Below are 15,413 nucleotides of genomic sequence, written 5' to 3'. Positions count from 1 at the left end.
CCACTGTGCTCGATCCTAGATTTAAAGCCTACGTTGTATCTCTCTTTCTGGCAGACACAAGTGTGCAGAGGTGCAAAGACCTGCTGGTGAGTTAAAATTGTCAAGTCAAGCAGAACGTGACCGGTCAACAGCTCCTCCTTCAATTTCTCCAACCACTGGGGCTGCAAAAAAAAAGGATAAGATTTCCTAGCCCACCCGCTGGCGGTGATGCAGGGCAGTCAAGAGCGAAAGCTGACATCTGGTCAGGACTGAAGGACCTGCCAACGATTACTGACATGTCTACTGTCACTGCATATGATTCTGTCACCATTGAAAAAATGGTGGAGGATTATATGAGTGACAGTATCCAAGTAGGCATGTCAGACAGTCCGAATACTGGCAGGAAAAAGAGGCAATTTGGATGCCCTTGCACAAACTGGCTTTATTTTACCTAAGTTGTTCCCCCTCCAGTGTGTACTCCGAAAGAGTGTTTAGTGCAGCCGGTAACCTTGTCAGCGATCGGCGTAGGAGGCTACTTCCACAAAATGTGGAGAAGATGATGTTCATCAAAATGAATTATAAATTCCTCCAAGAAGACCTTGACCAGCAATTGTCTCCGGAAAGTACACAGGGACCTGAGATCGTGGATTCCAGTGGGGACGAATTAATAATCTGTGAGGAGGGGGATGTACACAGTGAAAGGGGTGAGGAATCGGAGGAAGAGGATGAGGTCGACATCTTGCCTCTGTTGAGCCAGTTTGTGCAAGGAGAGATTGATTACTTCTTTTTGGTGGGGGCCCAAACAAACCAGTCATTTCAGCCACAGTCGTGTGGCAGACCCTTTCACTGAAATTATTGGTTTGTTAAAGTGTGCATGTCCTGTTTATACAACATAAGCAGTGGCGTTTCCATAATGGGTGCAGTGTGTGCGGTGCACACGGGCCCCTGAGTCCAGGGGGTGCCCCACACCGCACACATTGGTCCCATATTTTAGTACTCACCTCTCCGGAGTGCAGCGTTGGATGCTGCAGCTGCCTCCGTCGAGCACAAAATCCACTCCATGTTTCCGGACACCTGCGCATGCGCAATAGGCTCCGGCGCAGTGTCGGAGCCTAGAGAGCCATGGAGAGGAGGAGGCCCATCCGGAGTCTGCACACGGGCCCCCTCCTTGCTTAAGACGCCCCTGAACATAAGGGTGGGTGGGAGGGCCCAAGGACAATTCCATCTTGCACCTCTTGTTCTTCTTTGCATCATGTGCTGTTTGGGGACTATTTTTTTAAAGTGCCATCCTGTCTGACACTTCCGTATATGTCCAGTGGTACTGCCATTTAATTCCAGTGATTTTGCCGTATAATTCCAGTGATTTGGACATATAATTCCAGTGATTTGTATGTTTAATTCCAGTCATATTGCCATTTAATTCCAGTGATTTTGCCATTTAATTCCAGTGATTTTAACATATAATTCCAGTGATTGTGCACTATAATTCCAGTGATTTGGACGTATAATTCCAGTGATTTTGCTATTTAATTCCAGTTATTTTGCCTTATAATTCCAGTGATTTTTCCGTATAATTCCAGTGATTTGGACGTATAATTCCCGTGATTTGGACGTATAATTCCAGTGATTTTGACGTATGATTCCAGTGATTTTGCAGTATAATTTCAGTGATTTGGACGTATATTTCCAATGATTTTGCCATTTAATTCCAGTGATTTGGACGTATAATTCCAGTGATTTGGACGTATAATTCCAGTGGGAATTGTTTGTGTCGCTTGGCTTAGTCATACAGCTACCTCATTGCACCTCTTCGACATTTTTGAATGAGATGCTGTTTGGTGCCTAGTTTTTGAAAAGTGCCATCCTGTCTGACACTGCTGTATGAGTCCAGGGATACTGCTGTATTAGTCCTGGGGTACTGCCGTGTAAGTCCACCAATTGCAGAATTTTTGAAAAATGACAGGGGCATGCAGGAGATGCTGTCAGTGGACCGAACAATTGTGGCCCACTTTCGACATTCATCCACTGGATGACACTACTGGATGGGCCAGGTGGTTGTGTCACTTAGCTTAGTCATACCGCAACCTCGGTGTACCTCTTTTTCTTCTTTGCATCATGTGCTGTTTGGGCTTTTTTTGGGATATCTGCCCTCCTGTCTGCCACTGCAGTGCCACTCCTAGATGGGCCAATTGTTTGTGTCGCTTGGCTTAGTCATACAGCTACCTCATTGCACCTCTTCTACATCGTTGCATAAGGTGCTGTTTGGGGCCTTTTTTTATATCTGCCTTCCTGTCTGCCACTGCAGTGCCACTCCTAGATGGGCCAATTGTTTGTGTTGCCTGGCTTAGTCATACAGCCACCTCATTGCACCTCTTCTACATCTTTGCATCAGGTGCTGTTTGGGGCCTTTTTTTTATATCTGCCCTTCTGTCTGACACTGGAGTGCCATGCCTAGATGGCCAGGTGTTTGTGCCGCACACTTGTGTCGCTTAGCTCAGTCATCCAGCAACCTTGGTGCAACCTTTTGGACTAAAAACAATATTGTGAGGGGTGAGGTGTTCAGAATAGACTGGAAATGAGTGGAAATGAATGTTATTGAGGTTAATAATACCGTAGAATCAAAATTACCCCCAAATTCTGTGATTTTAGCCATTTCTATGTTTTTTTTCAAAAATCATCCAGATCCAAAACCAAAACCAAAACACAAAAGGGTGGTTTTGGCAAAACCAATCCAGATCCAAAACTCGAAAGTGGAATTAGAACCAAAACCAAAACACAAAACACAAAAAGTGCCATCTCTACTTTATTTAAAAGAGAAATTCATACATATATTCTATTTAATATGTATTTGTATTTTATCTGCATATCACTGTGTATAACAATATTTACAGTAAAAATATTCACTTTAATAGGTACACACACACACTGCTGTTATACTGGAGCTAAGGGTTGGACAGTCAGAAGCTGTATCACATACAGGGAGGGAGATGGGGCAGGGTGCAGATTGCCAGGCCCTTGCTTCCCTTGGGACTTGAGCACTGTGGTGGGGGGTGGATAGTGCTCCACTTCCATTTGTGAGCTGTGGCTGATAGTCTGAATGGTCATATCCCTTCTAGGAAGCGTGTGCAACATTGCCTTTTGCTTAGGATACGCACACAGCCTGGGAGGTGGGCTCCAGAAAGCAGCACAACCAAGACTGCTCTTTGTGGCCCTTACCACTTATGCTAACATTGCACTGCCTAAAAAGGATGCGCACTGGATATGTTATTCTAGATTAAAGTACAGCTGGTTTTACTGTAAGTTCAACTTTATTAATATTGTAGGAGAGTATAAAATTACATTGCTGCCAATAACATCAGCCCACCCTATCACTCCCCGTAGTTAAACACATCTATTTTGAAACATTTACATTTAGTTGTATACGTTTACTCTGTTTAATTTACTGTTTTGGAACAAATGTTGACACATATATAAAATACATTTGGGACCTCTTTTTTGCTATTTAAGAAGAAGCCCCCAAAAGTCACGTTCCTTATCATAGTGTGCAGCGAATTGGAATGCCTTTTCAGGGCACTTATTCATAACTCAGATACAAGTATAAGAGCTTTGCATGTGCAAATGCTGTGCAAAGTTGTAGCTGATGTACTGTAGATGGTAATATTTGTAATCAATAGGGAATTTGGAATCAACTAATTATAATAATTAGATGCACTGCTAATTGCTTCTTATTAATAAATAGTATAGTTTAATTCTGCACCCCATTCAGGATATGCAGGATATATGCATAAAAACCTTAGCTTATGAATGAAGATAGGGGACGGATGTAATGACAAGCAAGATCGCCGGAGGTGTGAGATGCCGGCCGATCTTGGACATTTTATTAAAGGGGTAATCACTTACAAGTCATGTTTTTGCCTTGTAACTGATTGCCCCTTTATAAAAGTCTGAGATCGGCCGGTATCTCGCACCTCCGGTGATTTCGTTGGTCATTACATCCGGCCCAAGATGTTCTCTTTATCTTATGAACTGTAGCACACATACAGAATGTATCAGGATGCCCCAGACAGGCAGACACAAAGCCCAGACCAAGCTGCTTCTGTTTGCCCCATCCCCTTTTGTATGTATCCTAAAGTGTATCTTTATATTGGGGGTAATTCCAAGTTGATCGCAGCAGGAATTTTTTTAGCAGTTGGGCAAAACCATGGGGGTAATTCCAAGTTGATCGCAGCAGGAATTTAGTTAGCAATTGGGCAAAACCATGTGCACTGCAGGGGAGGCAGATTTAACATGTGCAGAGAGAGTTAGATTTGGGTGTGGTGTGTTCAATCTGCAATCTAATTTGCAGTGTAAAAATAAAGCAGCCAGTATTACCCTGCACAGAAATAAAATAACCCACCCAAATCTAACTCTTTCTGCACATGTTATATCTGCCTCCCCTGCAGTGTACATGGTTTTGCCCAACTGCTAAAAAATTTCCTGCTGCGATCAACTTGTAATTACCCCCATTATGTGAAGTGATTAATTTGTTCAGTTAATCTCCCTAGTAACTGGTACAATATTAAAATGAGTATTTAAACAATACCGGGAGTCAGTTCTGCAGTTTCTTGGTTTTTTTTCTCCTTGAATTTCTTGCTATCCTATATAATAAAAGGCTAATGCTGCTCCTCACCTCTATTGAGGGAATTCAAGTGTTTTGCGCACCAGCGGCCACTAGATGGCACCTGACCGGAGCAATTCAAGTGTTGCTTCGTTTGGGCATGCACAGCCGCCAGTGCTGACATTACTGTTATGCTGTTTTATCATTTTGACGGGCTGGTAATTAGTATTGTAATACACAAACATTTAATTTTGGATCTTTGACATTTTTACTGCATTATGTCTTATTTGTTAAGAATATTTTCTAATATCTAGCCTGGTAAAGCTGTGAAAAGCTAAACTTTCTGGACCTTGGTACAGTAAATGGCTCTTTTACACAGTCCCCCCATAGACAGCTATGGGTACTGATTTTGCAGTACGTAACAGCAAAATCACCTTTGTAAATGTAAAATGTCCAAATTTTTAGTTTGTTACATAGGTCCATTAGTAAGTAAACTTATATTTCTTAAGTGAATCCTAGGATGTAATTCTAGAAATTTGTTGTAGTAGAAGCGTTGAAGTACTGTATGTAGGTATTGTTCACCCTCTAGCTGTACATAGCATTATTTTAAATGTAGTATAATATTGCACTGTATATATTAACTTAGAAAACAGAATCTTCTGCTGCACACCCTACATTGCGGCTTCAAAATATACACACAGGAAACCACACTGAACCAAGATGAAGCAAAATGAGTCATTACAACCCATTTCATACAATTTCCTGCAAGATAAGTAGAATTTACTTTTTTTTGTTATAGTTCTTGTTTTGTATGATTCATGTATCTTAGTTACTGTCCCGCTGCTATCAAATTAATATATGAGCTATAAGCATTACCATTCATTCTGCAATTTGAAGAACCAGCTGCCTAATTTTTCAATAATTACATAGTTAGGTTGAAAAAAGACACTAGTCCATTAAGCACATCTTATTGAATTTGAAATGCATATATGTGTTGATCCAGAGGAAGGTAAAGTAAAGCCTCAGAGAGTCAGCTACCAATTTAAATTCATAGTATGAAAACAAATTCCTTCCTGGCCCCAAAAATGGTAGATTAATTCCCTGGATCCATCACACCAGTACAGAATTCTGGTCATTATATTTGGAGCTACCATTTATTGTAATAGGCCCTACACACTGGCCGATCTGCAGCCGAGCTGCCCGACGGCGGATACGGCTGACGGGCGACCCGGTGGCGGGGGGCAGTGACGGGGGAGTGAAGTTTCTTCACTCCCCCCCGTCACCCGGCTGCTTTGAAATGCAGGCAAATATGGATGAGATCATCCATATTGACCTGCATGTACAGCCGATGGGGGACCAGCAATGAACGAGCGCGGGGCCGCGCATCGTTCATCGCTGGAGCCTCCACACTGCACGATATGAACGTTATCTCGTTCATTAATGAACGAGATCGTTCATATCGTGCAGTCATGTCGGCCAGTGTGTAGGGCCCTTAAGAAATGCATTCAATCAATTTTAAATACTGGTAATGAATTGGCCATCACCTGCTCCCTTGGTAAAGAATGAACTGGTCACTATAGTTATATGCAGAAATCTTTCCATCCTTTATTTATATGCCGTGTTTCCTTTCTTTGTCACCTATACAATCCTAGGCAACAAAAGCTCATTAGGCAATTATTTGTAATAAACAGGCTACATAATTTATACACACTACTTAAATTACCGCCAAGGCACCTTTTTTAGTTTAAAAAAAATAAACAATTTGTCCAATCTGTACACCTCACATATGATGTGATATGACTAATGTCTGATATAGGGGTCATTCCGACCCGATCGCTCGCTACAGTTTGTCGCAGCGCAGCGATTGGGTCGGAACTGCGCATGTGCCGGCGCATGGCAGCCATCGTTGCCTAGCGATCGCCTATGAGGCAGAGGCAGTCGCTGGGCGGGAGGGGACTGGACGGCGGCGTCAAGCCGCCGTTTAGGGGGAGCAGTCTGGCCAACACAGGCGTGGCCGGGCCGTTGGGGGGGAGGGCCGCGGTGGCTGCATGACATCATACACAGCCGCTGTGGGCCGGGGAGCGACGAGTAGCTCCCGGCCAGCACGCTAAAGCTGCGCTGGTCGGGAGCTGCTCTTGAAGTGCAAAGGCATCGCCGCTGTGCGATGCCTTTGCACTTCTGCGGGGGGGGGGGGAGCAGGCACTGACATGCGGGGCGGACTAGCCCTGTGCTGGGCGTCCCCCCTCATGTCAGTGTGAATGATCGTAGCTACGATCAACTCTGAATGAGGGCCATAGTACTAAAAGAATGATGCCAAAAGATATATATGAAATGTTATGCTCTTCCACAGCCAGTGACCTGCTCAATTCCCTTCCTGAACCCTCTAACACCTTCTCTTCATTTGATCCCACAAATGAAGATGAAGTATCTGCACTCTTCTCATCTGCTTACTCTACTACCTCTCCTCTTGATTCTATACCCTCACAAATTACTGAATCTCTGTCTCCTGTGCTCATCCCAACCTTAACTAAAATCTGTAATTTCTCTCTGTCTACTGGTATGTTTCCTTCTCTGTACAAACATGCAGTGATTACTCTAATTCTGAAAAAACTAAATTCTGACCGAAACACTCTTTCAAACTACCGTCCCATCTCTCAGCTCCCATGCCTCTCCAAGCTACTTGAGAGACTTGCCTAAACTCGCCTCACACACTTTCTTAACTCTCACAGCTTACTGGACCCACTTCAGTCAGGATTTTGTGCCCAACACTCCACAGAGACAGCACTGACTAAGGTAGTGAATGATCTGGTCACTGCTAAATCTAAAGGCCATTACTCACTACTTATTCTCCTTGATCTCTCTGCTGCCTTTGACACTGTTGACAACTCTCTCCTCATACAAACACTACAATCCCTAGGTCTTCAGGACACAGCCCTTTCTTGGTTCTCATCCTACTTATCTAATCGCTTCTTCAGTGTTCATTTCTCTGATTCCACCTCCTCTTTGCTACCTCTCTCAGTTGGAGTACCACAATGCTCAGTCTTATGTCCTCTGCTTTTCTATATCTATACAACATCTCTTGGCAAACTAATAAGCTCTTTCGGATTTCAGTATCTGTACGCAGATGATACTCAAATCTACCTATCCTCCCCAGATTTGTCACCATCTGTATTGGGCCGGGTCACTGAATGCCTTTCTGCCATTTCATCTTGGATGACATCTCGCCACCTCAAACTTAATATTTCCAAAACAGACTTAATTATATTTCCACCGGCCAATAGTAGCACCCAACCTGATATCTCTATTACTGTTGAGAACTCAGCAATCATCCATACCCCACAAGCTCGCTGCCTGTGTGTCATTCTTAACTCTAAACTGTCCTTTGTTCCTCCCATTTTATATCTGTCTCAAAATCATGTTACATACATCTCAGAAACATATCCAAAATACGACTTTATCTTACACAAGACACAGCAAAAACTCTGATCCATGCTCTCATTATCTCCCGCATTGATTATTGTAATAGTCTCCTGACTGGTCTTCCCAAACATAGGCTCTCACCACTACAATCCACTTTGAATGCAGCTGCGAGGCTAATCTTCCTTGCTAGACGTTCATCATCTGCAGATCTGCTCTGTCAGTCCCTCCATTGGTTATCAGTATTCTACCTTATTAAATATAAAATACTTTTACTTACATACAGGCTATTAACCAAACTGCACCAACATACATCTCTTCACTCATCTCAAGATATCTTCCTAACTGGCCTCTTCGCTCGTCACAAGATCTGCGTCTCTCATCCACACATATTACTTGTTCCCACTCAAAATTACAGGACTTTATCTGGGCTTCACCCACTCTGTGGAATTGCCTCCCATGCACAATAAGACTCGCCTACAGTCTCCAAACCTTTAAACGTTCCCTGAAAACTCACCTCTTCAGACAAGCCTATCAAATTCCAGACCCACCAGCATAAACATTCAATGCTTCCCTATCTAATTACATCCTCTCTGTACAGTACACATAACCCTCACATATTTTGTCTTTCTTTACTCTCACGCCCTCCTGACCCTTTGCCAAAATTGCTGTGTGACCCTGGTCAGGAAAGGACTCATTGTAAAAATAGAAAAGGAGACTCTGGTGTTGGGGCTCTCTTTACATATAATAGAAGGTTTAAAATGTAACTTTTATAAGTACAGATTTAGCCGCACTATTCTAATGCGGCTCCATCACAAACGTGCACTCCCGGGGCAGCTAGAGGGCACAGAGATGCTCCATTGCAGTGAATGGGGTGAGTGCACGTCCACAAGGATGCGCGTCTGAGGCGCTGCGTTAGACATGTCTGGGCAGATGCACCACAGCACAGACGAAGCCACAATTAGCGTGTCTCCATCTTTATGCATTAAAAGAAGGTATCAGCCATTTTATTAGTCCAGTTATAGAATGTACCAAATTACAAGCATATAGATAAAAAATTTATATATGTAACAGCCAAAATATGTTTGTGATTTACACTGATTTTGGAAAGTGAATTATCCTGCAAATCACAATGATGAATGGCTGTATTATTAAAACAGGAAATATATGATACAAAATGTATAAACGTCCTGATGGTATAAAATCTCAAACTGGCGAATAGTGGTTGTGGGGACCCTTCTAAAACATTTATGGGTTTTGATAACCTACTGTATAGAATGGGTATCCCAAAAAGTAACTATCCTGGAAAGGCTGTTAATGCTGCAAGCTGCCTGTGTGCATCAGTAATACAAGGTCAAGGAGAAAGTAAAGTGTATCAGAGATCATTATGGTTCCACTTAGTTTCTACTAAGCACCTGTGTGCATCAGTAATACAAGGTCAAGGAGAAAGTAAAGTGTATCAGAGATCATTATGGTTCCACTTAGTTTCTACTAAGCACCTGTGTGCATCAGTAATACAAGGTCAAGGAGAAAGTAAAGTGTATCAGAGATCATTATGGTTCCACTTAGTTTCTACTAAGCACCTGTGTGCAAAGTGGCAGTTAACAGATGGGTGAGAGTACCAAGATGGAATATATCTCTAAAAAGAAGTAAGATAGAGCAACTGAATCTGCTGTAGCTTGGGTATTACATGGTAATCCCTGTTGGCAGACCCAGATTAAGGTCCACATGGGCCTGGGGCTTAAAATGATCAAGGGCCTATTTTGAGAAGTTCAGGAGGTGTGGCTAATGCTGTGTGGGTGTGGCCAGTAACATATGGGCATGTACACTCCCTACACTATAAGCCCCAATGTCTCCCAAAATACGTAAAAGTAGAAAAATAGCATCACTTTGTGAGTAAGTTAGCAATATAATTTGAATTCTTATGATTTATTGCAGCCATGTGACCAGCTGGGTAGTTAATCATCATCATGCTGTCTTGATGATGGGCCTATTTTTATCTTGGGCCTTGAGCGGTTGCTCCACCTGCTCCATTGTTAATCTGGCCTTTATGATATGACAAATGACATTAAGGAGGAGATTCAAATGTTTGAAAAGTCAGCTGGGAGTCTGTTTTTTCCTATCTAATAGACAGGGAAAAAACAGACACTTAACCGACTTTTCAAACATTTGAATCTCCCCCTAAGTGTTCAATGAAAGCGGTGATGAAGGGAGTAAGATAATCAGTCCAAGATGGCTTTAGAGAAGTATGGAATGCAAAAAGCAGGCAATAGATAACGTTAATCAGATTTGTATAAGGACTAGATAATAATATGTAAAACAACAAAGGAAGGAACACTACGTATGTATGTTATGATCCACGGCTCACTATGGGGGTAATTCCAAGTTGATTGCAGCAGGAAATTTTTTTTAGCAGTTGGGCAAAACCATGTGCACTGCAGGGGAGGCAGATATAACGTTTGCAGAGAGAGTTAGATTTGGGTGGGTTATTTTGTTTCTGTGCAGGGTAAATACTGGCTGCTTTATTTTTACACTGCAATTTAGATTGCAGATTGAACACACCACACCCAAATCTAACGCTACCTGCACATGTTATATCTGCCTCCCCTGCAGTGCACATGGTTTTGCCCAACTGCTAAAAAATTTCCTGTTGCGATCAACTTGGAATTACCCCCTATGTTGCTAACAGGCTGTTATTAAGTAGGTGTATACACAGGTTACATCAGGTGATAGCAGTACTGAAATAAGGTAGAACCAGCTCACTGTTGGGATTGTCATGTGGATTTCTGAACCTACTAGACTAGGAGCCAAATTCAGACCTGATCGTAGATGTGCAAAAAAACGTTATTAGCAGCATGTGGATCATGGGTTCATATGCAGGTTTACACATATAAGACACAACTTATTAATACATCATCATAAAAAACAACTAATTAATGTCTAAGCATATATAAAAATTCCTACATCCCTTTAAACACCTTGTGAGTTACATATATGCATATCCCCTATATAAGTGGACTTCATTTTAACATATTAATCAGGATTACAAGAACCATTTGGTTTTGAATTCTACATTTAATCCCCTTGGGACAAGAGTCTTCATTTCATAAATACTTCTCATTTCCTCTTTAGCAAGGACCTCTTCTCTACTGTTAGTCCTCCAATTAGCCTTCACTGCTTTTAAACCACAGAATTTTGTCATATGTTTAATATCACACTTATGTTTCTCCTTAAAGTGGAAAGTTAATAAAGTGAGGAATAATGCGTATCAATTGGATAGGGCTAGTGCATTAAAGGGAATTAAAAGGAAGGATGAAGAAGAAAAAATAGGAATAAATGAAACTATTTCATTTATTACCAGTTTTAATAGTCAACACAGACAGATAGAAAGGATTATTAAGAAGCATTGGAGAATATTGGGTAATGATCCCTTGTTGAAACGCTTTATTTCTGAACATCCAAGATTTATATATAGAAGGACAAGGAACCTAAAAAATAGTTTGGTTAAAAGTACCAAAACGGCACCTAGAATGCAGGTATGGGACATGCTCAATGTGCCGTCTTTGTACTAGTAAAAAAAGCAAAATCACAGAATATACATCTTCACAAACAGGGAAAACCTATATTATAAGTGATTGTATCACATGTAGTACGAAAGATGTTGTATATATGTTAGAGTGTGTTTGCAAAATGCAATATATTGGGAAGACATCTCATATGCTTAAAACACGTCTAGCAGAGCACGTACGTAATATAAAAAAGAGACTTGACACCCATAATGTGTCATTACACTTTAAGGAGAAACATAAGTGTGATATTAAACATATGACAAAATTCTGTGGTTTAAAAGCAGTGAAGGCTAATTGGAGGACTAACAATAGAGAAGAGGTCCTTGCTAAAGAGGAAATGAGAAGTATTTAGGAAATGAAGACTCTTGTCCCGAGGGGATTAAATGTAGAATTCGAAACCAAATGGTTCTTGTAATCCTGATTAATATGTAAAATGAAGTCCACTTATATAGGGGATATGCATATATGTAACTCAATAGGTGTTTAAAAGGATGTTGGAATTTTTATATATGCTTAGACATTAATTAGTCGTTGTTTTTTATGATGATATATTAATATGTTTTATATGATGATGTATTAATAACTTGTTTATTTATGTCTCTTATATATGTAAACTTTCATATGAACCCATGATCCACATGCTGCTAATATCGTAAGAATCCCGCAGAGCCAGTCTACAGCTTGCCTGCTATGAAAAATACGGTGTGCGGTTCACACATTTGACAGCCGCATCCTATTTGCGTGTCAAGGCCAGGAAGTGACATATCGCAGCCCGATGAGTGTAGTTTCGGTGAGAGTTCTGTGCGGCTCATCTTCCGGAAGACAGAAGGAGGGGAAATTACGTTACACCTTTGGATGAAGTAGTCTAATGGGACATTGTGTATATTGGTATACATGTCGTTACCATTGTGATAAGTTAGAGAACTTAGCAGCGCTTGAGGACTGTTCTTCATTTATTTGTGTTTATGCTTAGTAAGAGTTGATGCCCTTGTGAATGGGACTAAGCTGCAGCTAAGCGGGCGCAAGTTACTCCATCTGTTTTTTGTTTTTTTTTGCTAACGAAATACTCCCATCCCACAAAAAGTTACACCATAACATCCCAAAATACATTACTACACCTCTAATTCATTCACTTTACCAAAAAATATTGGTACCCCCAGATACATTACACTCCCCATATAATACAAGTATAGACCCCTGAGATACATTACCCCCCACCCAACCCCCAAATAACATATGAATAAATACACAGCCTTCCCCAGGTACAGTACTTACATCTGCTCACAGTTTTGCAGTATTCACTCAAATGCCGGCTGCAGGTTGCAAGGAAGAAGGACCAGCTGGGCAGAACTGTAGAGAGAGAGATGGTGAGGAGAGGGTTCCTCACACATTTCTACAGGGTAGGAGAAGGACCAGGAGACACCTGCAGAGGTTCTGCAGACTGCAGGCGTCTCCTGGTCCTTCTCCTACCGTGTAGAAATGTGTGAGGAACCCTGTCAGAGTTCCACCCCTTCCCTCTCTCCTGCTCTGCAGCAGAGCAGGAGAGAGGGAAGGGGTGGAACTCTGGAAGGGGATGAGCAGGAGGGGATCCTTACACATCGGTGCATGGGAAGACTAGCTGAGCATAGGGAGGGGGTTGGGTGTCAGGGGAGCAGGGAGGGGCGACCTCGCACAATGCTGCCGAGGAAAAGGATAGGCTGGGCAGAGGGTTGCAGATTGTGAGGAAAGGGGCAGAGTGTAGATAGAAGGGGGTAAAGGCACACCTCATGATTTAAACATGAACATCTGGCAGCGTAGTGCAGGCTGCAGCCACAGCAGCAACTCGCATTTCTTCAGCGCCTGGCCAATAGAACTACTGGGGAGGAGATGAATTTGCAAGCTGGTCACATAAAGGAAGGCAGGAGACGGGTAAAACTGTTCCCTCCTGCTGATGGAGTCTCCTGCCTGGTGGTGCCCCCCTTGGCCAGTGCCACTGGTGAGCACCATTCTGGACAAGGGGTAGATACACCACTGTTTCAGGTTTGTCACCTCCAATTGGCATACAGACAATACAACAATTATTTTATATTATAGATAGAAATTGGATGAATGCTTATATTACAGTACCAGGGTTACTACTGTAGAGTGGTCCGTGCATACACAATTGGCCTGATCACCAGGTACCATAGAGGTCCCCTTTTACCCCTTATAGATCTAAGAAGATAATGTAGTAAATGCAATAATTGAGTGAGCTAGATGTATTAGGTAAGTCATGTGACCAATAATCTGGCTATTCAATTGGTTAAAAAATGTGGTGTCTCTCCCATGGAGTAGTATGTCCAATTATTGAACATGTTGTCCACTTCCTGTATCACTGTGCTGTGATAGGTAATTGAACCAATCCCATGATACGTGCTGCATGTCAAGCTTATTATTATGTATTATGGATAACTCTTATCCATACAGTATATTATGGTCGTAAATAGATGTAATCATTAGAGACCAGCATGTACTGCAGAGTTATACAGTAGGATGGAGCTTGGCAGGTATACCTGGACATTGTGTGTTGGTAGTGCAGTGGTTGCTAGGTTGCCGGCGCATAATAATTGAACATAACCTCAAGACCGGATACTGGAAATACTGTTTCTGTTTGTGTGCTCAGGTGCAGTTAGCACTATAGAATGGGATCTGTGAGCTGCCAGTTAGTAGGTAACCCATCTACTGAATTGGGTGCACCTAGAAACCACTACTTGCTGGCTTGAGATAAATGTTTTATCTATACCTATGTAATTCTGTACATTCTATAACTGGCCTAATAATACCGCTTTCAGATCTAAATGCCGGGTTGCAACCGGGATTTGGAAAGAGTTGCGACCCGACATTGGACCCTTTCACACTGGCTTCCCGATACAGCAATATGCCTGGTCGGGTTTCCATCGGGGGCGGCAATGGAGGCAGCATTGGGGGCGGGTGTGGAGGTGGCGCTGGAAGATGAGATCATCTCTATGCCGCCTCTGCCTATACTGTGAACAGGTCCCAGGTCGCATCGACCCGGCAACCTGTTCACACTGCACCTGACCCGGCGGTAATAAACAGGGAACAACCCTTCTTTATTCCTGGGTTAAAATACAAGGTCAGATGACCAGGAAATTCGGCACTGACCACTTTCACACCGCACAGTGACCCATGTAAAGAATGCCCTAACACCAGAGTCTCCTTTTCTCTTTGTATTTTTAATAGTGATGAGCGGGTTTGGTTCCTCGGAATCCAAACCCCCCCGAACTTCACCCATTTAACACGGTTCCGAGGCAGACTCGGATCCTCCCGCCTTGCTCGGTTAACCCGAGCGCGCACGAATGTCATCATCCCGCTGTCGGATTCTCGCGAGATTCGTATTCTATATAAGGAGCCACACGTCGCCGCCATTTTCACTCGTGCATTGGAGATGATAGGGAGAGGACGTGCAGCGTTCTCTCAGTTTCTGTGTTCAGTGTGCTGCAAATATCTGTGTCACGGTCCGGCGGATCGGGTTCCGGGACCAGCGGTACTTACATGTCCGGACGCTCTGGCGCGGTCCCTCCGGTGGGGGTGCGGGCTGCTGGCGAGGGGCACGACTTGCAGGCATATCTGGGAGGAGAGGTCTCAGAGGCAGCAGCAAACGTTTGTGCAGCTTCCAGCTGCAGAGGTATGGGATGGGCGTCGCCGCCTTGGAAGGATCAGCTAATCTAAAACACTCAGTCACCTGCAAGGTTTGCAAAACCAATGGGAAACAGTCTGCAGGTATAAATCTGGGGATTTCTGGGTAAGAAATCGCCAGTGCAACGTCTCTCACACAGTACTGTGTGTGTGTGTGTGTGTGTGTGTGTGTGTGT

This window comes from Pseudophryne corroboree, chromosome 5, assembly GCF_028390025.1.
Source record: "Pseudophryne corroboree isolate aPseCor3 chromosome 5, aPseCor3.hap2, whole genome shotgun sequence".
Taxonomy (NCBI): Eukaryota; Metazoa; Chordata; class Amphibia; order Anura; family Myobatrachidae; genus Pseudophryne; species Pseudophryne corroboree.
The sequence above is the reverse complement of the archived record's forward strand: the minus strand, read 5'-3'. Positions refer to the sequence as shown.